Source organism: Thermobia domestica, chromosome 12 (genome assembly GCF_964235325.1).
Source record: "Thermobia domestica chromosome 12, izTheDome1.hap1.1, whole genome shotgun sequence".
Taxonomy (NCBI): Eukaryota; Metazoa; Arthropoda; class Insecta; order Zygentoma; family Lepismatidae; genus Thermobia; species Thermobia domestica.
In genome coordinates this window covers 232500383-232525404 of record NC_137465.1, presented here as the reverse complement: position 1 = coordinate 232525404, position 25022 = coordinate 232500383, and the positions used below count along the sequence as shown (strand labels likewise).

The following is a 25022-nucleotide window of genomic DNA, read 5'->3' as shown; positions in this document are numbered from 1 at the left end:
TCGTCACGCAGCAGTGTTTATGAAGGATGGGACTCCAGCGACTGGACCCCAGACAGATACCGAGACTTCAAGCCGATGCTGTTCACCGGTACACACAATATCATATAAGATCAATCCTATAGTATAGGCGTTCCCCACCAATCTATCTTGCCACTAAGAGAGCTGGATTAGATGACGATGCCACTTATCTTGAGAGAGCAAAATTGAAGCTTTCCATCATAAAGATGACCTTTCAGAAAAGAGAAAACGAATAAAACTTATACAGGAACATATATTAGAACTTGTTCCATAACGATTTTTTTTTTTTTTTTTTTTGTACGAGGTAGAAATTGTTTATAGAAGTGTGATGACGTGTAGACTAAACATAAATAAACATAAGCAATCACATTAAGTGTTACTTGCTATAGAGGACATATTCTCCTGTAGAAGTAATTATAGACAAAAACGCCTCAAAAAAATCTCTTTCTCCCCACTTCAACCACCCTATATTCCACTCCCGAACTAGCTCAGCTTTGCCTCGGGAGTTATCACCTGCCTAGGGTTGCGCAAACTCAGTAGAAATTCTTCCGCCGACTGTGATGCTCCGTGTAAAATGCAGAGCGCGAGGGTCTACACAGATCATAGCGGAAGGCGACCGAATAAAGTTTAACGCAAAGGAGCGCGCGTGTTGTTAACATAGCTTGGTTCACAATTTGCGAGAGTCGCGAGTTATTGCCTGTTCTTTAGCCATTGGTCGGCAACGCGTAAAAGGCGCGTAATCCTGAACAAAATTAGGAACATTGAAAAAGTCAGCTCATCTTATTATTATTATTAATTTTTAAATTAGTGCTTGCTACTTCAGTATTAAAATTTTAAGCACTATCGGAGTAAGTTCATACTCATTTGATTGAAATAGGAGACAGTAAGACATTATTAGTAGTCAAACAAGTAAATATGATTGTCTAATATACATCTCGATTGGTAGTATAGTTTTATTAAGAATGACAGTTAAGTGATGTGGTAAAATTCTGTTTTCTTTTGATTATATTATAAATTAGAAAAAAAACTTTCTGTTTGCTTATTTGACACTTTTGTTTTTTGTGTGCTAAAACAGAGAAACAAAAAACAATAAAACAATAAAAAAAAAGTTGTTTCGAGTACAATCTCCCCACTAGACGTGTGACTCTTACGTGAAACGATTTATTGATTTGAGTTCAAGACCAGCCTGTTGCATTCACTCCTCTCGCGTTACTGATACTTGTAAAACTTAGCGGTGAAGTGGATTTCGCCAGACGGGAACGGTCCAAATGTCACGTCCTTTGGTCTGAATCTAACACTTCATGATTGTCTATCGTTTATTGCCGTGTGCTAATACACATAAAGAACCAAACTTGACTAAAATCCAGTAAAAAGAAAAGTACTTGACAGATTTTGTGTGTTGTTTTAATGTAGTAATCGTAGCGCAAGTAATCTTTAAATATATTATCTTCAACAAAACAATGATTTTCTAACAACTAATAGCAAACGTACTTGTAAACATTTGTGTATCGATGTGACACATCTTTGTTTGACACTGTAAGCTCTAAGATATTTTCCTTCAAAGAATTCCCTCATCGCAACTATTAACGTGTGAAACAATACTATTCTGCCTGCGTTGTGTTTGTCTCTCTTCTGTATGTGATTTGATTTCAAGAGCGTCCAGGTACAAGTAATGAATTGATCTCATTACACCTATTCAGTCAACACGGCATTATCGACGAGGATACCGAAAATTGGTGAGTATTTGTATTTCTAAAAGTTCTTGTTTTACATTATTTCTAATAGATTTATATGTTTAGATATTGTTTGTATTCGAATTATGCTATATTTTAAATTATGAGATACTGTTTTAAATGATTACATTGCTAACACTGAAAAGAAATGGTTGAATATTTAGGATCTCAATTTATAATCGGGTAATGCAGAATTTGAACCCTGCAACTATTCATCTTGATAAAGGTTCCTCATATTTTGTTTTTTGACGACATGAATACCAGGATGGTATTTTCAAATACAGATGTTCTCAGATCTTTGTTTAAAATTCGGCCATGGTGCGTAATATTCATGTTTGATACACGTTGAATATGTAATTATTATCTTATTTTAAGCTGTAGGCCAACGTTTTATATATATATATATATATATATATATATATATATATATATATATATATAGCCTTGATACTTGAAAACAACACATAATTTCAACCAACTAATTAACAGTGAGCAGCAGTGGAATGAATTAAGAAGCTTCAACGTGGACCATACATACTTTTCAGAATGAAGTATCAGTACCGGACCTAGGTAGTTTTTTGAAACAAAATGACACAACAATTCAATGTAAACAATAGGTATGTTACTGCTTCTGTTCCGATGCAAGCTTCATAGGCATATTTTCAGTTGTCATTTGAAAGTAGTATGTGCGTAAAGTTCAGGGATGTACGTAGCGGTTGGATTATGTCGATCCTGAACATATCTCCCCGAAATCATTACTTTTCTGTAAATTTAGTATAATTTTATGAAGTGAGTTTTGTAAACTTTAATATAATTTATTCTCGAATTAAATTTTTACCCCATGAATAGCTTTGCACTCCCTCGGAGATAAATTCCTGCGTATGTGGCTGGTGAAGATTGTTTGTGTCGCCGCTGACAAAAAAGAAATAACAATGTTACTTAACATTGTTATTTGCTACGTACACAGTACATGAATATGTAACATTATTATTTTTTTTTTTAGCAAAATTAAAAAGACTTATCACTTGGCAATGAACGACGTACGTTTTAGCGTCACAAAAGTTCATTTGTTTATTTTTCAAAACTAAACGCAACGATTTACTCCCAAACATGTTATCTTTTCCAGTTCTATATGATTTATCCAGTGACAGAATGAATGATATATTAGTTCGGGAATACGAAGGCTGAACGGCAGAGCTCTTACCTCTAGTGCGTGCGGTCCCTGGTTGGATCCCCGGCCAGGTAAGATTGTGGTGGACAACACCGTGTCCATGGGTTTTATCGGAATACTCCCATTTTCTTCCACATTCTCATTCCACCAATTTTTTCCATCATTATTGCCTTAATCATTCGTTTCTCTTATCCTAAATGTCATAATCATGGGATTTCATTTCATCTCAATATATCAGTTAAACAGAAATTAAGATTGAAGAGTTAATGCCTCCTTAATCATACAATGAACTATTGTCTTTGCTAGTATCATAATGAAGAGCTTATTGAGAGTATTTTTCAATACCAATGTCATCTCATTATGCGCCATGGTTGTCGTACAATATCCATGTTTAGGTTTACAAAGTAATTGTTTATTCTCCATTTTTCGAAAGCTACACATGAGTTTTTTGCACTTACGCATATCATTTGTTTTAGCTCAATAAGATCTACTGATTTGGTATGCCTCGTCTTTGAACCTGAAAAATAAAATGAAATAAACTCTTTAAGTGTTACGTCCTACAATTATGACTGCTAGAGTGATGGTAATCATGAAAATTAAACAAAGGATGGAATGATGGAAGTGGGAGGAAACGGGAGAACCCCGAGAAAACCTACGAATACGGTTTTTGTCCACCACAAAGCTTACTCGGCGCTCCTGAGATCGAACCAGGGACCACACGCACCAGAAGTGAACGCTCTACCACTGAGCCACCGCGGACTCAGTCTTTAAACATGTTATACCCATTATATGCAAATTATAGAAATTAATTATTGATTTTCCTACACAGGAAAATATACAAAGATAAAAATGTCAAATAAATAATATATTTCTTAACATGTACTTCTGTTAATTTTTAAACGGTTAGCGTACGTGTTATTGGTGTGGGACACCGGGGTTCGATTCCCGGCGGGAGCTCATGTGGTTCGGATTCCACGTTATTCAGTAGGTCTACGTCTTATATAGCCTCGCAGCTTAAAACGACGTTAAAATCAAGTCAAATCAAATCAATTCTGTTAATTTCAAATTTTAATTTCCTTCGAGTGACTGTATCTACAGCAATAACCACCACTATTATCATCATAAATATACTGACAAATCTATGAAAGAAAATTAGTTTCATTTCCCACGATTATGTCCTGTACCTTAGAAAAGATGTGTGATTTCTGCAAATGAGGGGTTATGAAAGAATTGATGAATTGAGAATACCAGAGTAAAACGAGAGAATTTCGAAAAATCTATGAACACAATGTTGTCCACCACAATCTTCCTTGTTCTGAGATCGACCCAAGGACTCTTCCACTGCACCACTGACGAGGAAACCTATTCAAGTATGAGAAGAAATTGTGGACGAATTTATGCGCAAACGAAGTATTTTTGTGTACAGTTAAACCCATTAGAGGGGAAAATCCTCGATCTCAACCGTTCCGGAGATATAAAGGAATAAGAGGAAGGCTGGTTCTCCGATATTTTACGAATTTTTGAATATGTAGCGATAGTACAAGTAAAAGAGACTTTTAAAATGAAGACTTCCTTCATCCACAAAATTTTAGGAATGCATCGTCTTTGACATGAGTACTACAAAACCGAAGAGTCCGTAAAAATTCTAGGGGAAGAATGTTTTGGAGGGGGAAAGTGAAAATAACGGAGTTCCATTGTTGGCTGAGATAGACGTATATAAGATGTCTATGTATAGATTTCTTTGTACGCTGAATCGAATAAAAACATCATCAAGGTCAAACAGGATGAAAAATGTAAAAAAAAATGGTGGTCGTCCAAACTTTCCAAACATTTATAATTTCTACAATTATTAACCGATCGGTTCTTTTGCACAGAATATGACCCTGTATTTTTCTTCACATAATAACGTCTCTGTTCATTTGGCAATAGAATTAATACATCTTCATATCATCCTTTCTCATTTTCTATGAACTGGAGACATGATATATTAGCAATTAATATCACACAATTTTGTTCTTCGTGTTAATGGTGTTTGTTATTCCTTATAGCTCCTTCTTTTTCCGGTCCCGGGTAAAAGCCACGCCACTCGCCTCAATATTCAGCACCACTTTTATTCGTTCTGGTGCATCTTTCATAACGTTCAAATACAATTTTCAAACATATTCACTCGTAACATAGCCGAGAATCCACAAAATATCAGAGCACCAGCTTTCTCCTTACCTTTGTATATCTCGGGAACGGTTGAGATCGAGGGATTTTCCCTCTAATGGAATTCATTGTTCACAGAAACACTTCGATTACGCATAAACTCGTTAATAATTCCGTGTCACACTTGAATCGGTTTCTCGTGAGCCTCCTGTCCCCTACACTGATAATTGGAAATCCTTCTGTGCGCTACTCTCCTGCGTGTCTCTTAGACAAATGAATTACCCTGCTAAATATCTTACTTCAATCTCATCCTTCTTTTCCCTCTATTAAATGCTACCACTCCATAGATCACACTCCTCCTGAGATAAATTTCTGCTAAAAGAATGCTCTAACCAATTTCCATCTTCTAACCAATCTATCTTCAAGGTTCTTTTTCTCTGTCCAATTTTCATCGATGTTCTCTTTTGATTTTTATTCTATATACCTAATTTTCTTCAATCTTCTCAACATATACAGCTCAAAGAGTTATTTTACTTATTCTTCATTCTTTAGTAATTATAACGTATATGCATTTTTCAGCAAAATATATTTTGCTGAAGAGATTTTCTTGTAAACTTTATTCATTCATTCACAAATTAGCATATTCTTATTTCTTTATAGAGACCCTTTTTTTCTTAATTTCTGTCGTTGGTTTTATTTTCAATTTGAATATTAGTTCCTAAATCTTCTATAATATAATATTTCTCAGGTTCTCTCTTTTTTGTTGATCTAATAGCTAGCGGGCGTGTCTTTAGTGCACAAGGTCTTAGGCTCTATTCCCGATGAAACAGCATCAAACATACTACAGTAGTTCTGATTACATTTTAAACTGAAGTCTTCCCTATTATAGATCCCTGCTCAAATAGAATGTAAATATAAGTTGATTAGTTCTACATTAATCAGTTCTAGCTACTGAAAAATAAATAAATATATACAGACTAAACACATATTCCTGAAGTTTTAAACCATTTTGGAGAAATACGTTTCTTTCGTTAAAAATGCTATACCTCGGCAAATGCTTGTAGATGCCCACTATGTCCACTATTATTTATGAACCCATAGATATCAACTTTGATAAAATTTTCAGGAACTTTGCAGTATGTCAGGAAATCTGTCAGCAAAGTCCATTGAAAATATTAGACACAGATCTTTGCTATGGTGAATTGAAGTGAATTATCTTCAATTTTCACACATCGCTCCAATCTTTCGACTCATCTGGAAATTGCGTGGACATTAGCATCATCTTTTGCAGTTAGATAGGAGACAGCGAAGCTAACGACACCTATTAGACTGACTGTGAACTATTAGGAGTGTGATTAACAGACTGGGGTGTCTTGCTTTTGTCATAAAGATTCATAATAGTGTGATAATAAATTTACGCCTGAATCATATACAACCTATTCGGCACCTCTCCCTTCTGGGTTGCATAAGTACTGTAATAATTATGCTTAAGATTATGTCGAGACTTGCATGCAATATCTTTCCAATTTATTTCTTGAGAATAGACAGGCTCAGTGGTAGAGTGCTCGCCTCTGGTAACAGAAGTTCCACATTCTGTTTCTGATCATGCGAGTTGGTGCTGTGCCACATCGTGTGTAAGAGGTTCTCTAGAACCTCTTCCGTTTCTTCCCACATAATCGTTCATTTAATCCTTTTATAATCATGCATATTTAGTAATTATTTGACTTCATTAGTGCACGAAGCACAATTGTTGGACATTTAACTATTTGATTCACTTCCTTTAAAGTTTAGGTCGATGTTCATTTCCGTTAAGCAATAAAAGTACCACACTTTTAAATGGAAATATTGTTTTTTAAAATGATTTACTAATTTCATTTGATCACTAAGTAATTTAAAATAAGTTACATTGCATATTAGAACTTTAAACATTTACTTCAATTTCCATATATAGTATATAAACCCAATTTATGTTTTAATTATTACCAGTCAGCAATAATACGAACACCAATTGGAAACGATATGGATGGAACTCCGTTAATCCACGAAGATTTGTATGAGAAATGAAGGAAAAATTCTGAGAAAACCTCATTCGACATTAGTGTCAAAGAGGGTAAAAAAACCGGGCAATAAAAAAATGATTTTTTATAGTTTTTATGAAGGTTAGAAAAATAAACGAAAAATTTGGGGGGAAACGAAAAATAGTAGACTTTTTAAAAATGTTTTTAGCAGTTCTTTGTTACCCAATCGTTGTAAAACAAAGTTTCAGTAGCAAATGTTATATCCTGTTCCTGTTGCGTCCATTTGCGTATCTTCGCGGGGCAGTCGTAGAATTCACTTACAGCCTCCAGCCTCCATAACTCTTGGAACATATCTAAGAAAACACTTTTCCCTTTAAAAGCATATATATAACTGAGGCTTAATTATTTAAAGTTTAGAGCCTAATGATTTACTTTTCACATGAAAATTGTTTAACTAACATACTTTATGGTGTATGGAGCTCGGAGGTTTAATGTTGACTTTTGTCAAAGTGAGTACAAGTGTCTTGGATTATTTTATGATGCTGAGTCAGCATAGAAGATAAAAATAAAGTTAGGATATGAGTGTTGGATTATTTAAAGGTCCTGAGTCACCATAAACGATAAAATCAAAGTGAGCATATGAGTCTAGGTACTCTGCGTAATTACTCTCCACAGGAATCCACTATTAACGTGGACTCAGAGCAGCTACCGGGGCTTGAAACCGAAATGATTGGTTGGTGCTCAGATCATCATGCAAGAGCAAACCTAACAGTATTGATCGATCTCCGTATTACTCTATCTTTGCCCAAAAAGAAATTGACTACAAAACCATGCAATCGGCATCCGCTAACAAAAGTAGTGAAATGAGTTTGGTTTACCAATCAAATTTCCTTTATACATTTACCATGTTTGTCTCTGTTTTCCTTTGTCCTGGAGACAAAAATATTTGTCCATGTGTCTGTTCGGGAGGCAAAATTTCTGAAGAACTAGCTGTTGAATCGTCATCAATTTTGAGCAAGATGTGAAAGATCAAAATAATCAAGTTCGTTGACGGAGGTGAACCATCCAGCCAATCCGAAAATATGGCCGTATACGGGTAATTAAAGTCTTGTTCAAACCTCTTGACGTCTGATGAAAGCCAATGGTGTGCAATTGCGACGTTGTAGGATTTCGCTTCCTTTCGTGTACAGGCATAACGTAAAACATTAACGCTAAAAATTAAAATATTGTAAAAACAAAACCGTTATTACAAATTTATTAACACTATAGTATCATATATCATAAGGACGTATCTTTGAAATTGCTTTCTCCTAATTGAGGATCAAAGCTATTGGACAACGTCGTCAAATTTGCATTAGATATTGTGAAAATTAGCTCACACCTTAAACGTCAAGAGGTTTGAGCCGGATTGTACAGAATTAATTGATCCTTAGTAGTATACAACATTACTGTATATGAAGACTATATAGGTTGCATACCGTTCTGTCACTTTTAATATTCTAGCCAAATTCCTTCACGTGTATACGTATGATACTGTTACTTGTCTAATATATAGCTATGATATGTATTTGTGAACTTAGAAAGCAGTCAATCAGAGCCGTAGCTAGGGAGAGGTGGACGGGACGGTTGCCCCGGGCGCTGATAGCAAAGGGTATGCCGAAAAAACAAGAAGAAAGGAAAAGTGTTGGAAACGAGTAAAAGACACGGCGCCCCGAAAAAGTATTGGCGCCGTATTAAATCAATAATTATCGGTTTGCAAAGAAATTGATTTGGTAAATATTTTCTTGCTCGCTTCGCTTGCAGCCCAAGCATTTCAATAAGAGTCACAAGTTTTTACTTATCACTTAAGAAAGTTATTATAATTTGATTTGACTTCAGCTCAGCGTCCTTTACAGCAGCGAGGCTATATGAGACGTGGGTCTAGAGCTTAGCGTGGGATCCGAATCACATGATCTCCCTCCGGGAATCGAACCCGGATCGCCCATACCAAAGGCGCGTACAATAATCGCTTAGGAGCTTCCCATGAGCTTTCTCTCTATATAAGATTTGGTAATTGCGATGTAATATACAAGTGCCGAGTAGGGACTTGTACATAGGATCGTTTTGAAAACCAGAAAAGGCCAAAGTCTGAAATATGTCGGGCATTTGATGGTGATGAGTTTGTTACACTTTAGTCACACTTTTCTAACCAATCGGATTAATCACGACGGTGAGAATGAAGGTATGGAAATGAGAGGGGTTTAGAGACACACTTAACATGGTGTTTGTGCGGGAATATTAAAAATTAAGGTAAACAATGGAAATAATAACGTTTTTTGAACTTGAAGCAGTTGTAAAATAGGGGCTTAAGGAGTCAGAACTTAACCGAACGGATTTCGTCTTTTTCAAAAACTGATCACTACCAGGATTTTTGTGTATATGTATCTAGTTCTGTGATACTTTTATCTACCTACATACAGACAAAACATATACATACATTATATATGTGTGTGTTAGTGTATTTTAATATGTTAATTAATAATAAGTAAACTTAAATTCAGAACTTTCATTCATTAAGAAATTAGGTGATTAATATAATTTCCAACAAATGTAGTAGCCAAACTATATTTTGGATTTTAAATAAAATCATTAAATATATTCTTTACCTCCCTCGATCAATATTGATAAATGCGCAAAGAAGGCTCCTTTTGAATTTCCGTTACCTTTCACAAAATATTTTTACAGCAATAGAATGGAAATTAACCCTTGTGATCCCACTGTCCTCAAATGAGGACAGTCTACTTAAGTTACGATTTCATAAGAGGTACTGCGTTTTTAGGTCTTTTATATATTTAATATGCTCAAAGAAGAGTCGAAGAGAGCAAAATAATATATGTTCTCCGAAAATAAAGTTACGTTTCATCTCAATGCGAAAATATATTTTGCTCGTTTAAAGTGCTCTCTCATGTATTAATTATAAATTTAATTTTGTTCTGGTGATGCTTGAGGACGGGCCCCTCATGCCTCCGCTTCATCTTGGTTCTTATAAATTCTGTCAAACTGTAAATGCGTATCGTTAATACGAAATGAATTTGAAAGAAATTCCTAAGTTTTTTTTAAAAAAAATATATGCTTGATCGTTAACGGGTTAAAATGCTATTTGTGTGGTCACACACAGAATAAAACTAAAAAAGTATACAATTGTTACCGGAAATTAATGCTGTCATCCACTTCGAACATTTTAAAAGCACATAGTTTCTAATGTATTGAAATTTCATTTCTTATTGATAGTATGAAACGTTGTAAATATTATAAATTTCCATAATGTTCTTCAAGTGGATTCGTATACAACCAAAGTGAGTTTTGTCAAGTTTAGCAAAAAGTCCAAAATAAGCTTCTTGAAAAACAGCTCTAATTTGTACAAAAAAAATGTAATAATCGCTTTTGGCTGTAGCAATGCTCTGTCCAAGCAGCTTAATGAAAATTCAGTGTAGCATAACAAAAAGGCTGCTTCTCATATATGTAAAGAATAATAAATAAATAAATAAATAGTAACGTGAACGTAAGGGGCGCCAAATTCTATTTCGCGCCAAAATCTCTAGCTACGGCTCGGCTGAGAATTACCTACTTCTTCCACATTAGAAGAATCTTGAATAAATATGAGGTTTACCGTAGGCTGAAATATAATTAAGAGAGAAAACGGATGGTAAAATTCTTTTTTTTTCTATTGTTACAAGTGAATTTCAGTTAAAAGCAAAAAAAAAAAAAAAAATGTAATAACTAAAATTTAAGAGATAAGTAATTGAACCAAAGAACTTTTAATCAAGTAGCTAAGGAACAAATTGGCCGAACTTCAAGCAACTCTCTGTCTGCCAACAGAAAAGTTCACTTATGAAGAGCACGTGGACCTTCATTTTTTACTTTTCTTTTTTCTGTGATCGTTTTGAACCAATTAGCAGCTTCTAAGCCAAGTAACTTCCAGAGGGAGGTTGGTAAATCCATAAATGAATTACGTGGACCACTGTTAGAAGATCTCTGGAGATACCTCTCTCGTAATTGTTTTCCTTTTTGTGGAAGCCTCTTGCGGAAAAATTGATTTTTCAGATAATTCATGGAAGACTTTTCTTTTTAACATTTTACAAAGAGTCTTGACGTACATCGAGGAGCCGGGATTTACAACGAAAATTGAGGGTCAAAATAACTCAAACTGAAATGTGAAACGACCAATCAGAGCACGAGACTAAAAGCAATCTTTCCTTTTTCTTTTTATTTCTTTTCTGTCTTAGACTTTTAAACTATACTAAGTATCCTTAAGTATAAGAAGTCTTATAAAATGACCAACTCCTTCATGTCAGTCTGTTTGTTGATTAATTGATTTTAATTTACGTGCTTTGTCAACGTAGAGGCTGTTTAGGACGAGGCCTAGCGTTTAAATTGGATTTGTTGAACTTGAGTTCAACGCCCATTTCAGCAACGATGTTATATAAGACGTGAACCTACAGCTCAACAACGTAGGATCCACACAATATAAGCTTCCACTGGGAGTTTAACTCGGATATTTGACGCCAATGCAAGTGTTGTTTATGAGACACAAGAAATTGCTCAAATGCTTGCATAATTGATAACGTGATTTACGAACATAGAAGAATATTTATATTTATAGATCCGCGAATAGTAACTTTTTTCAATTGAAGACCTGAAGTAAATTTCGATCTAAGTGCCATTTTCTGAAGTTTCGAGTTATAACCGGAATGAGGTCTATGGGCCAAGCCAGTTTAAGTGTATTCGGATCTAAGCTTCAAACCTGTGCGTTGTGGTCCAGATCATAGCCAATAGAATGCTTGGCGTGTATGTGAACGGCACAAGTTCTCGAGGAAAAACATCATTATCTCAAAACTGTTCAAATGGCACTTAGATCCTAATTTACTTTAGGTCTTCAAATTGTTTGAGTGTTATTATCACTTTCGTGAACGTCTTCTGACGCATAAGTACTCTAATAACTTCTAGGAGAAATTATGATAAAAATTGAGTGTAAAATTTACTGATAAATTTACATTCGAAAAGATAAATATTTTGAGAAAAGCTTTCCGATAACTCAAACGAGACGAGAAAGCGTACTTCAATAACTGAGACGAGACAAGAGTTCTACAAATATTTAGAAAACAATACGAGAAATCCTCGGCCCACCTTGTAAGTAATATTTACCAATATCGTGTACGTTAACCGTACAGCCAGGAGGAACCTCTACTTACAGTTTAAAGGGGAATCTCACTGACTGTAGTGTTCTCAATTTTCTTTCTCTTACCGAAATGAAACTCGGAACCTAATGCATAAAAGACATGCACTCTAACCATTAGGCTAGCTAATACAATGCTTAATTGTTATTCTATTTGTCAAAACGAAACAGGACAAATACGATAGAAAGTGACAAATGCTTTTTCAATGTGAATTAAGCGTCAGAAGAATAGCTCTCACTTACACTCTTATCTACACATAATCATAGGGGGCACGGTGGCTCAGTGGTAGAGCGTTCACCTCTGGTGCTTGGGGTCCCTGGTTAGATCCCACCTCGCGCCGTGCGGACTTTGTGGTGGACAAACACCGTGCTCGTGGGTTTTCTCTGGGTTCTCCCGTTTGCTCCCACTTTCTTCATTCCACCATTTCATTCATTTCTCATCATCACCGTCTCCTTTAGCCTAACCGGCATAACCGTGGGACCTAAATCTTAAAAGATTTAATTTCATTTATTACATATAAATGAAAGAAAATGTAACAATGTTAGGTCGTCAATTCCTCCTAGATCTATATAACGATTTTAGTTGATAAGTGGACCATATCCTAGTTTAGAATTCTATCACATTAGTTTCCCCATCAGGAAGTCGCGGTCGGAAAGAGGGATTGCCGCCGTCGACGGTGGTGGGCTACCGGAGGCAGCCGGCACCCGTCCGCGGCGACACGACGATCTACTTGTTCAAAGTTGCCGACCTTTTGCCAAGACGGCAAGCGGTCAAAATCGTAAAAAAAAAAAAGTCATTTGCCGACTCTTTGCCAACAGTTGCCGTCCGTCAGAGTCGGCAAAACAGTTGAAAAGGCCTCTTTCCGACCCTCCACCGGCTCCTTATGCCGACCTCTTTTCGACGGCGCCGCCGGTGCATTTAATGCTCATTTCGGCTCTTTGCCTAATACTCGGCAAGACAACTAGTTGCACACTGCTCGCGGTGAAAATCGCGCTGAAAGACGCCGTTCCGGCGCCGGCAATCCTACCGCGGCATTTGGTCGGCATGTACAAATTGTCCGATTGTAAGTAGCAGAATCCTGATGGGGTTAGTCAAGAAGGTTCCTCAGAGGGAGAGAACACTCCTAGAACAGCATTCCAATCCTAAAATATGGGGAAAAATTTAAAGACAATAGATTCATTTTATTTATTTAATTTGCCTAGCAACCAGTTTTTGTACTTCTTTCCAACACATTTAAATTTTATTTCTAATATTTTGACATTAATTATATTATAATTGACTCAAACTACGATTGTCCTTTAAATATGCAACTACAAGATTATTAACTAAGAAAGTAATAATAATGGGGAGTTTGTTCAAGTGAGTTCGAGTAGAGAATACAATAGAAAATAAGGACAAGTAGATTACTATCATTTCATTTTTATTCAAAAGTTTATTCTAAGGAGAAATACTTTCAACAAACCTTTTCTCCCCGTGCGAAGAATGGACAGTTAAACTGGTTCTACAATTAAAACCGAAAGAGATGAATTTATCTACTTCTAGTTCCATTAAGCAAACAAACACAGTAAAATAGCTATAACTTTCTTTTCTTCTAAACAGATATTGGTTATTGTTGTAGAAAAGAAACAATTCTTGACTAACTTCTTTTGTAATTTCATCTTCTTCCGTTATCTTTCCTTCTCTTTTAATTTTAACTTCTTCCTTAATATATATATGTTTCCTATGAGGCTTCCATCGTATTACTCGAATAAATCTTTCTTTGACACTCCTATCAAAATATTACAGTTCATTCGATCAAATGCGTTTTATAAATCAAAAAGCACTACAAGTATTTCTTTTCTTTTATAATTTGTTGGAGCTCAATGGCTAGTAGCTTTGAATCTATTCACTTCCCAAGTTCATACTCCCACACTTTTGGCAGCCTGTAACTCTTAAACTAAGCGATTCCCAGCAAATTTTTACTGACATTTCTTGTTATATTTATGAGTAGATTCAGCTCTCAAGCTTTGCTAACCTTGCAAATTAACACTCTGTGTGTATATTTATGTATATACAACATTTCAGCTACGGAATGTGTTAGAGTAAATCAAGTTTTCGTTAGATGTGTTGCTATATTATTTTCGTTGTAGTAATATTATTATACTTAAAAATAAGTTACAATGTTGAACTATCCTGTGCAATGATGATTTATGTCTCGATTTCAAATACATTATTTTTATATGTTCAAAAGAAAATATTATTACTACTAGCGAGAAAAATCTTGGACATTTTGCAATGTCATACTTGACCATTAGCAATGCGTATATCTTCGTAATTATTTAGATTATTTCATGTATTCAATAATTCTACTCTAAAAACTCTCTATATTGGAAAACGTACTCTACATTTTGTTTGTATACATTCTTCGTGTTTAAAATAATTTACAAAAAACATCAAGTTCCACAGAAAATTTATTCATGTTACAGAACGCAACAAAATAACACTCTCGGAATTTCTCGTTAAATTAGAGAAGAAAAGGAAGTAAAGCATATGACAGAAGTGAAAAATGGTTGGTGACATTTCTGCGAATATTTTATGTTTCTCGCTGACGTTTATATGTTTCTTGGAGATGTTTTGATTATTTTCTTTCACATTTTTGCTTATCTAGTTGTATAATTTATTCTGCGCTGACAGAAGAGGAAACTTTGTAATAATTCATTACTACCAACTTCAATTGTATTTTTAGGGGCGTTCGTATTAAAATGTGAGGAACGCAATTTTTCTTTCCTTTGTCTGTTCTTGTTTTGTAAATCTCCGTTTAATGTGGAACAATAAATATTGTTGACAAAAGTTTTAAAATGCTTCTTACAAAATATATTATATGGTTAATCTTGTGACTGTCCATTTTTACTATTGTAATCTACTTAAATATTCACATATCATAGATAACTATGCATTCATAAGACTCGGAACAGAGAAGCATTTATAGGACCATGAATGGATGCGATTGTATGAATAAAATGAAAGAATATTGTAAAATGTTGTTGAAGTATGTATGTGAAGTTTCATATTATACATGTATCGAACTTCGTTATTTCTTTGGTAAGTGAAATTCAATGTTTTTAGATATGAGGGTGAAATGTAATCTTTGCTATTCTGTCCCCGGTTATGTAATGTAAACCAAAGAATATGGATGCTTAATGAAATAGAATAATTATGAAATACAGGGTGTTTCAGTCAATTACTACCTTCTTCATTTTATTGTGTGATGAAAAGAATTTACATGTACAAATAACCAAAGGATAATTGTAAAGAGAATTGTTCTAAGTTTCAGTACTGATGAATATTATATATGATACAACAGTACATTGTATATTTATAATTTTGGGTCATAAATTATTCCAAATTTGTACTAGGCTGGCTGATTTTTACTATCAGAAGAAGAGAAAGAAATGTTTTAAATAATATGGTTGTCAATGTATAAAGACATTCAAATGTTTAAAAATAAAAAGGTTTTGGAACGTCGTTGTCAGGATAACCAGAAATAAATAAATGGAATAAAACTACGGCATGGAATATGTATTATTTAATGGCTCGAATTTATTATAATACAAAGGAACCAGAGTGATTTTTATCGTTGTATATGGTGCCGAAACCCGGGAAGTGAAGGAAGGAAAAGTTTGTTTTTATCGTTGTATATGGTGCCGGAAACCCGAGAGTGAAAAGAAAAAGTAATTGTTTTCAAAGTATAGTAGAAAACGATCAAGATTGAGCAAACCAAATAATAAATCCATCTGACAGCATGTTGTAAGTTTTAAAAGAAATATCACGGCAACTCAAAGACCAAGCTTGAAGTAGCGAGGAACTATCTCGACATATTAAAAACCAAGCTCAGGACCGAGCTGAACAGTTCGCTAAAGTGAATCAACAACTGGAAAAACTAAACCAATGTATAGATCAACGAACAGTACGGAGGCAAGAATTGAAACAAACAATTACCGAAGAAATCTCAACGTCAGTCAGCAGGACGGATCCAAAGTTGGCATCGACGAAGAAATATGACATTATTGATTTGAATGTTTTTATGAAATTAGCTGAATGTTTGTATAAGCATACTGCCGTACTGATTGGATCAGATTATCCTAACTTTTCTCTTCGTTCAAATTTTTTTAATTGTCCTCTGATGTTGTATAATGAAGATTCTGGTATGTATCAGTATGCGGAAATTTATGACCATCCTCAACTTGAGAACGCTATTAACTGTCTGCGTTACCCGTATATCCAACATGATATTAATCCTATTGTTCATGTAGCAGGAAGAAAATTGATTCCAATATTTGTGAAATTCAGAAAGAAAGCGTGCGTTCCTATCAATGCTTGTAGTAATTGTTCAACTGAATTGGAGGTGTTGAACTGTGTATTCAACGAAAAGACCAGAATGATGGTGAACGGTCTGACGGTGTCTTCGCAGAACGTAATGCAGTGCGTTAATTTCAGTCATCCAGATGTGATGTTGCAAAGTTTTGAAAATCCATCAGTGATGCAATACATTGCTAGCTTGAATCAAATTAATATTAATCGAGACCAACTTCGATGTACTCATGTGCGATTGAAGTGTGATCCCAATGTGCAGGAGGGTGTTAAATTCATGTGTACCGGTGATACACCTGAACCTAATCACAGAAGAAACAAAACCCGTGGTAGGACAAAATACCGTGAGCATTGGGGAAAGAATAGGTACAGATATGTTAGGAGACATGACATTTTGCCACCATTAAAACGAATGAGAACTGAACCTAATTTTACCGGTAAGGTAACCAAACCTAGTCCTAATAGTGACAGTACCAGTGGTAGTGTTTGTGGAACCGAACCTAATATTATCGATAACATGACGCAATCTAAACATAGCCAAAATAATACGATTTGTCAGAAACGCTGTTCAGATGGCAGGAACTATGGCAAAAATTCTCAACGTAAGAAACTAAGAACTGTAGAAGTAAAGAAAGCGGAAAACCGTGTTCCGATTTGTGACTTTCAATGTGACTTGAAAGAATATGTTGGACATGTAACTTAGATTGGAGTTGCGGCGTCTGAGGGGACTGTACTCAATTGATTTCACTTCAAATATCATTATGAGTTCGTTTGTTATTCGTACCTTATATGAGTTCTATGATGTTAATAAGACGTTAATTATTACGTTATGTCCTGATTATTATCGATATTTCAATCTTAATCTATATTTTGTTTAATTATATCTTATATTCGATCATGTTGTGTTCAAAGAATAACTATATAAATATCATACATCTTTCTCGAAATATTCTTCATGAAGCCTAAGTAAATAATTAATAGCTTGTAACCAGCATTTGATGGACTCGAAAAAGGACTTAAAATCAAATAACTTGCAAATCAAATTTCGAATGTGCCTTATCGTCGTTGAATGTTTAAATAAATGAAAATGATGTTAAAGTTTAAAATAAATATGATAATAAATATGATAATAATATTGTGATAAAATTTAGTATAATATATATGTATAATTATATGAATTGTAATTTCTAAGTATACGAGGTGCATTCGAAAACTCGAATGATTAACGTGTATATGTAAACGGTCCAGAATTCTTTTTCTTTTTATGAAGTTAATGAATAAAAAGAAAAGTCCGTCGGGCGTCATAATAAATAACAGTACATTGTATATTTGTAATTTTGGGTCATAAATTATTCCAAATTTGTACTAGGCTGGCTGATTTTTACTATCAGAAGAAGAGAAAGAAATGTTTTAAATAATATGATTGTCAATGTATAAAGATATTCAAATGTTTAAAAATAATAAGGTTTTGGAACGTCGTTGTCAGGACAACCAGAAATACATAAATGGAATAAAACTACGGGATGGAATATGTATTATTTAATGGCTCGAATTTATTATAATACAAAGGAACCAGCGTGATTTTTATCGTTGTATATGGTGCCAAACCCGGGAAGTAAAGGAAGGAAAAATTTGTTTTTATCATTGTAATGTCATGTTCAATATGTTCCCCACCCCTGTTGCGAACCACCTGCATGCGAATCATGAAGTTGTGGAAAACCCGTCTACAGATATCTCTATCTACAAGTGTGCAGGAATGAATGATTGCCGTCCGCAAATCTTGCAGTGTACAAAGGGCCCTAGTGAATGTTTTCTCTTTCAGGGATCACCATAGGAAAAAATCACAGGGATTCAAGTCAGAGATCGTCGGAGACCAGGATTTTTTTTAATGTGATTACCGAATTCACGTGCGAAGGTCCCCCTTTTAACACAGTTAGCGTTCGTTACCTCGTGGAATACATTAACTCTGTAAAAGAACATTTGCTGATTTTGCTGAAGACTACGCCAGGCACTGGTTACGGATACATTATTTTCCATAGACAAATGTCTCAACGATTTCTTCCTTGGATAGTCCACAACACTGCAAAGAATGGCATCGATTTTTCCAGGTGTGCGAACGCGATACTTTTTTATTTCCTGTCACGTTTCCCGTGGCACGGAATTCCTTCACAAAACTTTTGTTTGCAGTTTTATTCTCAGCATATGAACACTTATAGTCCTTCTTGAACATTCTCTGCATCTCAGTAGGCCATTTCGTTTCAAGATACTACTGTACAATACGCGATTTTTGTTCTGTCGTTAAGGTCAGAGTTATTTAAAGTACGTATAGGTTTCAAGTGCTGCCAGATGTCGAAAGAAACTTTGAACTCCTGAGTACACGACAATATCACTAACGTGTTCCGTCATACTTCCTTTGGTCACAGTAATAAAATAAGAAAGATGCCAATTGAACACTCTAATTAGTAGAGAATGTGGAAGAAAGAGAATAACCTCGAGAAAACCCAAGAACATAATGTTCTCCACCACAAATCCAAATGTTCTCAGATCAAACTAAGAAATCCCTAGCAATAGAGGTAAATTCTCTGCAACTGAGCCAAATTGCTGCAAATGAAATCTGTAGTTTTACAAACCACGACTAGTCTAAACGAGGTAAATGAATAATGAATGTGGATGAATGTGAAATAATTAGTGGAATTAAATTGTGGAAGGAAGTGGAGAAACTTCTAGCAAATTTATGAACACAATGTTGTCCATTACAAACTCACACGGCTTGGGATAAAACCAGGAACTCCCCTGTGCCAGAAAGATGAACGCTCGTTCACTGAGGTCTGATTAATGTTTTAGCATTCGGTATAATAGTTAAACGTGTTTATTTTATTGACCAATCGAAAAGCCTGAGACCATTATGTAAACTTACTGTGGTTAGTAAGGAAAGTGATGGGACATGTTCTTGGAACATAGAATCCACATCTGAAAAGCATTTATCGCTATCTCTTTACTGTTTTATAATCGGTTACCTGTCTTGAGTCCGGTGGAGTGTCACAGCTGTCCTGTAAGGCTCCCATACTCATGTGTGACATTGTTTTCACGTCCAAAAAGCACGTGCGTGCACGCCTTTCAAGAAGCTGTAAAATTTCTTTCAATAGCCTTACAACAACGAAACTATACGCAGATTCTTTTATATCCTTTCTATTATATATGAGTAAGGTTCAAACTGTTTCCATATTCACCTGATTCAGACAGTTGAAAAGTTTAAATTTGGCAGAAATATTACGTTTTTTCTATAATAGTTAGTTTTCAATTACACGTTTTCCTCACCGTTGGAAGTACTTGCAACTACCTTTGTAAAATGGTATGAATTGAGCATTGAACAGCACATCTATCTCAGAAATGACATTATTCCCTTTTCAAATAGTTTCTTCTACAAATAAAGATTTTTTATAGGATAAGTGAAAGAAGTTCGAAGGTATAAGATCCCAGGAATGTGGAGGATGCGACAAAATATCATTCTGATACTCGCGTGCTTTGATAAGAGTATCGTAAAATGGAGTGAATGGACAGGCGCTTTGCATTGGAGGATGAATATACCTTAGGACAGCTCATTCCTCATTCGCTATGTGTAAGTTTCTAACGCAATTTAGCCAGAAGGTTTGTGTAATATCCCCTAGTGATTGTGCAATCTTTTGGTAAATGATCCGTAAGGCTAACACCACGTTCATCCAGAAAAACAGATAGCATAGCTTTTTTGGACTTTTGCAACTTTAGTGAGCGGAAAGTCGTAATGGTTGCATTGTTTTGAATTTTTTTCTTTTTAGACCTAAGTGATGAACTCACGTCTCACTGTGACTCATCTGGGAAAATATATCTGTGTCCTAATTAGCGATGTCCAAGACTTGTTTTGAGCACTGAAGTCTTTGCTATTTTTGGAATAGTGCCAATAGATACGGAATCCGCCCTGTAGGGACTTTTAACAAACGCAAGTGATCATGTATGATCGTTTCAACGAAGTATGTACTCAGGTAAATGACCTGGGATAATGGATATTATGGATTTCCGGTCATCTTCTTTTATGAGGATATCAATTTTCGGATGATGTCATAATCCACTGCTTTTAATAACCTTCCACATATTTCATGAGACCACATTTCAAGTATCAGTATCACTCATCCACAACAGTACATAAAGATTATTCTTCACGATATACAGCAAACATTTCCTTATCGATTTGCTTAGGAGCATTGCTTTCTAGAAAGAGGACTCGAATCATTACTCTGTATTCCATTTCCATTCCTAAGTCTACATTCGTTGTTACATCTGCAAAGGATAGAATTATTAATATACTATAGTCATATTTTGAATGTAACACAAACACAGAATATTATACCTAATTAACTAACACAATAAATAAATAAATAAATAAATACATAACTTTATGACCTTACGTGAACGATTTTCACATGCAAATGGCAAGTGCTTCAACTCCCCTCCTAAGTATCAGGCACAAAATTTCCTTGCCTTAACTAGTACTAACACCAAAAGATGAGGGTTCTCCAAACTAACAACTCATACAAAAACTGTTTTTTCTGGAAAATGAAACAAAAATGTAACTGAGTATACTATATTTCAAAGCAATATTTTATACACTTCCTCCTGGAATCCATCAGTCATTCGTAATCCAAGAAAAAGTACTAAATAAATGTAATACAATGTCCGGGTACCAGCAAGGCTCAAGGCACTAAACAGTTATTAATATGTCATCCAATTAGCATCTATCATTAGATTAGTTTTCAGGGGGCGCGGTGGCTCAGTGGTAGAGCGTTCACCTCTGGTGCTCGGGGTCCCGGGTTCGATCCCAGCCCCCGCCAAGTGAACTTTGTGGTGGACAAACACCGTGGGTTTTGTCGGGGTTCTCTCGTTTCCTCCCACTTTCTTCATTCCACCATTTTCACTCATCTCTCATCATCACCGTTTCCTTTAGCCTAACCGGCATAACCGTGGGACGTAAAACTTAAAGATTTCATTTCATTTCATTTCATTAGTTTTCATATCATTATTTAAGTTTTTATGGTTTGCTTCTATCGTGTAAGGTTACTTAAAATTACCTCCGGAAATAATGCCCCAGAGGCTGATAGATCTCTTTCTTCCCGAATACAGATCGGAAAGCTGAATATTTTCAATCTTGCTACTTTTTTATCTATGCTTTTCGTGCATAAAGCAGAATTTGTAAGATCTATTTTCTGTTTTACTTATAAAAATGAAAGCTAATACACAAGTCGAATAATTTTATTTTTCATTAGACCTTCATTTCCTCTGCTCTTGTGTTCACCTTCGCATGTTACTGCCATTTGTTACCACTTCGGTTTTTATCTTTTAAGCTTCCAATTACCCTATTTTTCTTTCTTGTGTCTTGTCTTTGTGTGTGTGTTTAAGATGGGGTTATCTTTCTTTATTCATGTCAATATATATATAATTTACATAGCCACTTTTTTCGCTCTTTCTTGCTCTTGTATCTTCTTTCCGTTCACCTTGTTTTCTTGATTACACTGAAAGGAAACGAGATTTCCACAAGAAGAATACATCAAGAATATATTTTTCATAATTTAATTATCTTTATCTTGTGAGTTTTGTGTTCGTATTATTTAGTTGTTTCTTCCTGACACCATCTTCAATTTTGTTACTTTTCATTTTTGTTGTACATGAAAGCGAGGAAGCTAAGAAAGGTATTACTTTTCTGAATAGGTTAGGCCAAAACTGTTTTAAAAGAATGCACTAACCATTACTCGTGTTAAGTTTTTTTTATTGGATATTGTTTACCTGTTGCTGTTGTAGTTTGTACTCTATAGTAGATTGTAATAGCGTTAAAAATACAGAGTTCGAAAACAACCTCTAATTATATGTGTTAAAGTAGATAGTCATTCAATACTATTGTTAAGTATAAAATATAGCTTGTATCTCGAACGTCTTGGCAATATAATATTGGAATAAAGCATGAAGTATGTTAGTAACTCTGTTGTGATGTATGGCTAAGTCTACTGCATAGAAATGATGATGTTCCGTCTATAAGACCAAGGGTACATCTTTACAAAGAACTATAAATGGATTACATCACAACAATTTTATTATTTTCTAATTTCAATAATAAAACTTTTAAATGACTCCATAGTGATAAAAGTACTATTTCTGTACTACACTAAACCTCAATAAGGCCCGATTGGATTCCTCCTTGGGAGTTTTCCTTTTTATCGCTCAATATTAAAGTTAGTTTTTATTAGGTTACCAAAAGAAGCATCGAATACAATTTTGTATTTATATTTTCTTTGTGTTTTTCTGTTTCTGTTAGTTACATGATTTCTGTTCCTTTTCTTTATACATATATATCTACTACTTAGCAGCTTAATTTCATGAAATTCTCGTGCGATTTTCTCTATAATCCTATTCTCCGGCCGGTATGTGTTCGTGAAGTTTCGCCTACCAGATTTCCGATTCTAAGCCCTATCGATCATCTGCCAAATGACGCTTGACATCCAATCGGGTTTCGATACCGACAATATTCGAGCTATGCCACGAACTACACAGAACGCTGGATACCATAACATTCATCATCTGCATGACCAGGCACCTTTCGAACAATATCAAGCAATCACTTTATTTGGTTGTACATACTATTTATGTTAAGGTAATGTTTTCGAACACCCTAATAAAGTGTCAAGGACATTCTAGAAGCGCCATATCACGATTACTACTACCTATCACTGTATTTCTGAATACCAAATTTGGCCAATTCTATGAATTCCTTCTGAGTGTTCTTAAATTGTGTTTGAACAAGTATATTGTGGGTTGCTTTGGAACAACGCTCAAACCAAAGATAAAGTACATTTCCAAGGTGGTAACAAAACTAGATTTAACATAATCACTTCGAAAACTACTTTTCCGAGAAAAGGAATATTGAAATACTTCGTTGGTAGATAAATAATGTACGTTTTAAAACTTTTGAAGAATATAATTCACAATATTACCTTAGTATATTATGGAAAGTTTATTCTTCGAAAAAGCGTTAAACAATTCTTTGAAAGAGAGAGAAAAGCATAGAGTAATTGAAACTTTCTCAGATGATAAATTTCTCTCCAAGTTCCGTTGCAGGAAAACTTTTTAAAGTAATAGCATTTGGACTTTCGAATGAAGATTAAACAGTTGATGCTGTGAAGAGTAATAAAAATATCAGTAAACTTTCTCTTATTAACTGAAGTAGATTTATAGCACCTTATTAATTCAGATGGAACATATTATTACTTACTGATTGTGTAATTGATTAATCATACAAAATTGATCGTTTAAGTTTTTCCTTCCTTGGTCAATTTTAAAGTTCTTGTTCCGCTTCTTTTTTATATCACTTCAATGAAAGATCTTTAATCAAAAATATTTGGGGTATAATATGAAAACTGATCTAACTGTATGGTCGCCTATGTATCATTTTAAAGTTATCCTAAAACAAAACATTAAAGAGTGGCTCCACGTGACATAGTTGCTAACGCTTTCGCCTTTGGTGCGAACGGTCCCGCGCTCGATTCCCGGTGGAGACACTCGGTCGAAAAAAGTGAAAAAGGTTTTTCAGGAAAGCCATCTTCAGTGATGTTTTGCTTGGCTTTCCTTCATTCACACCAGGCAAATGCCGGAATGGTACCTAACTTAAAGGTCCTAGGCCGCTTTTTTCGTCCCCCAATCCTTTCTTCCTTCCCTTTCCCCGGATACTGTACTCGCCGAGGGACGTCATCCCTCATATACGTTACGGCTCAATGACCTTAGATGTCGACAGCCCAGAAATCTAATTCCTAATCCTATTCCTAAAACAATAAATAAAAGATACTAGTCTTCATAATAAACATTTTCGCTCACATTTCTTAAATGAAGTTCTTTCATGATTTATTTATTAGCTACCTATAAGAAAAAAAGTTAGAGACTTCGCCCCCAGATCCCGGCATTTGCTCGGCCTATAGGTTCGCATCTCGTGTTTTATCCTTTGCTTCTGCCTTTTATATGGTAATAATACGTTTATGTTATTATTGTTTGCGAAAAGATTAAGTTTCCTCTTAGAAAACGCATTTAAATCAAAATGAAATCATAAAAGCCCATTTCGGCTGGAGTACTGTGTTCAGAAATTCATTTCATGTGGTTCACCCGTTTTCCCCTGAGGTAAGACTGACAACCTTGAAGTCACTTTTAGGTATTGAAAGAATACATATAAATTGTACCCATCTCTCGTCAAAAGCGGAATTTCCAGAAATGCAATGGTTAACACACACTTGTTTTGAATAGGAATTTTATATACCAAGTTTCATATCTCTAACATACATAATCTAAAGAAATTTCG

General features: G+C 34.9%; 1 protein-coding gene across 1 annotated transcript in view; it reads left to right on the top strand.

The window, feature by feature from the left end:
- The first annotated feature begins 598 nt into the window (after positions 1 to 598).
- LOC145667119 (neuropeptide F receptor-like) overlaps positions 599 to 25022 on the top strand; it is a 483223-nt gene continuing 458799 nt past the window's right edge. Inside the window, exon 1 of the mRNA XM_081734863.1 lies at positions 599 to 1754. The gene's annotated coding sequence lies outside the window, so the exon portion shown is untranslated. The remainder of the gene's footprint in view (positions 1755 to 25022) is intronic.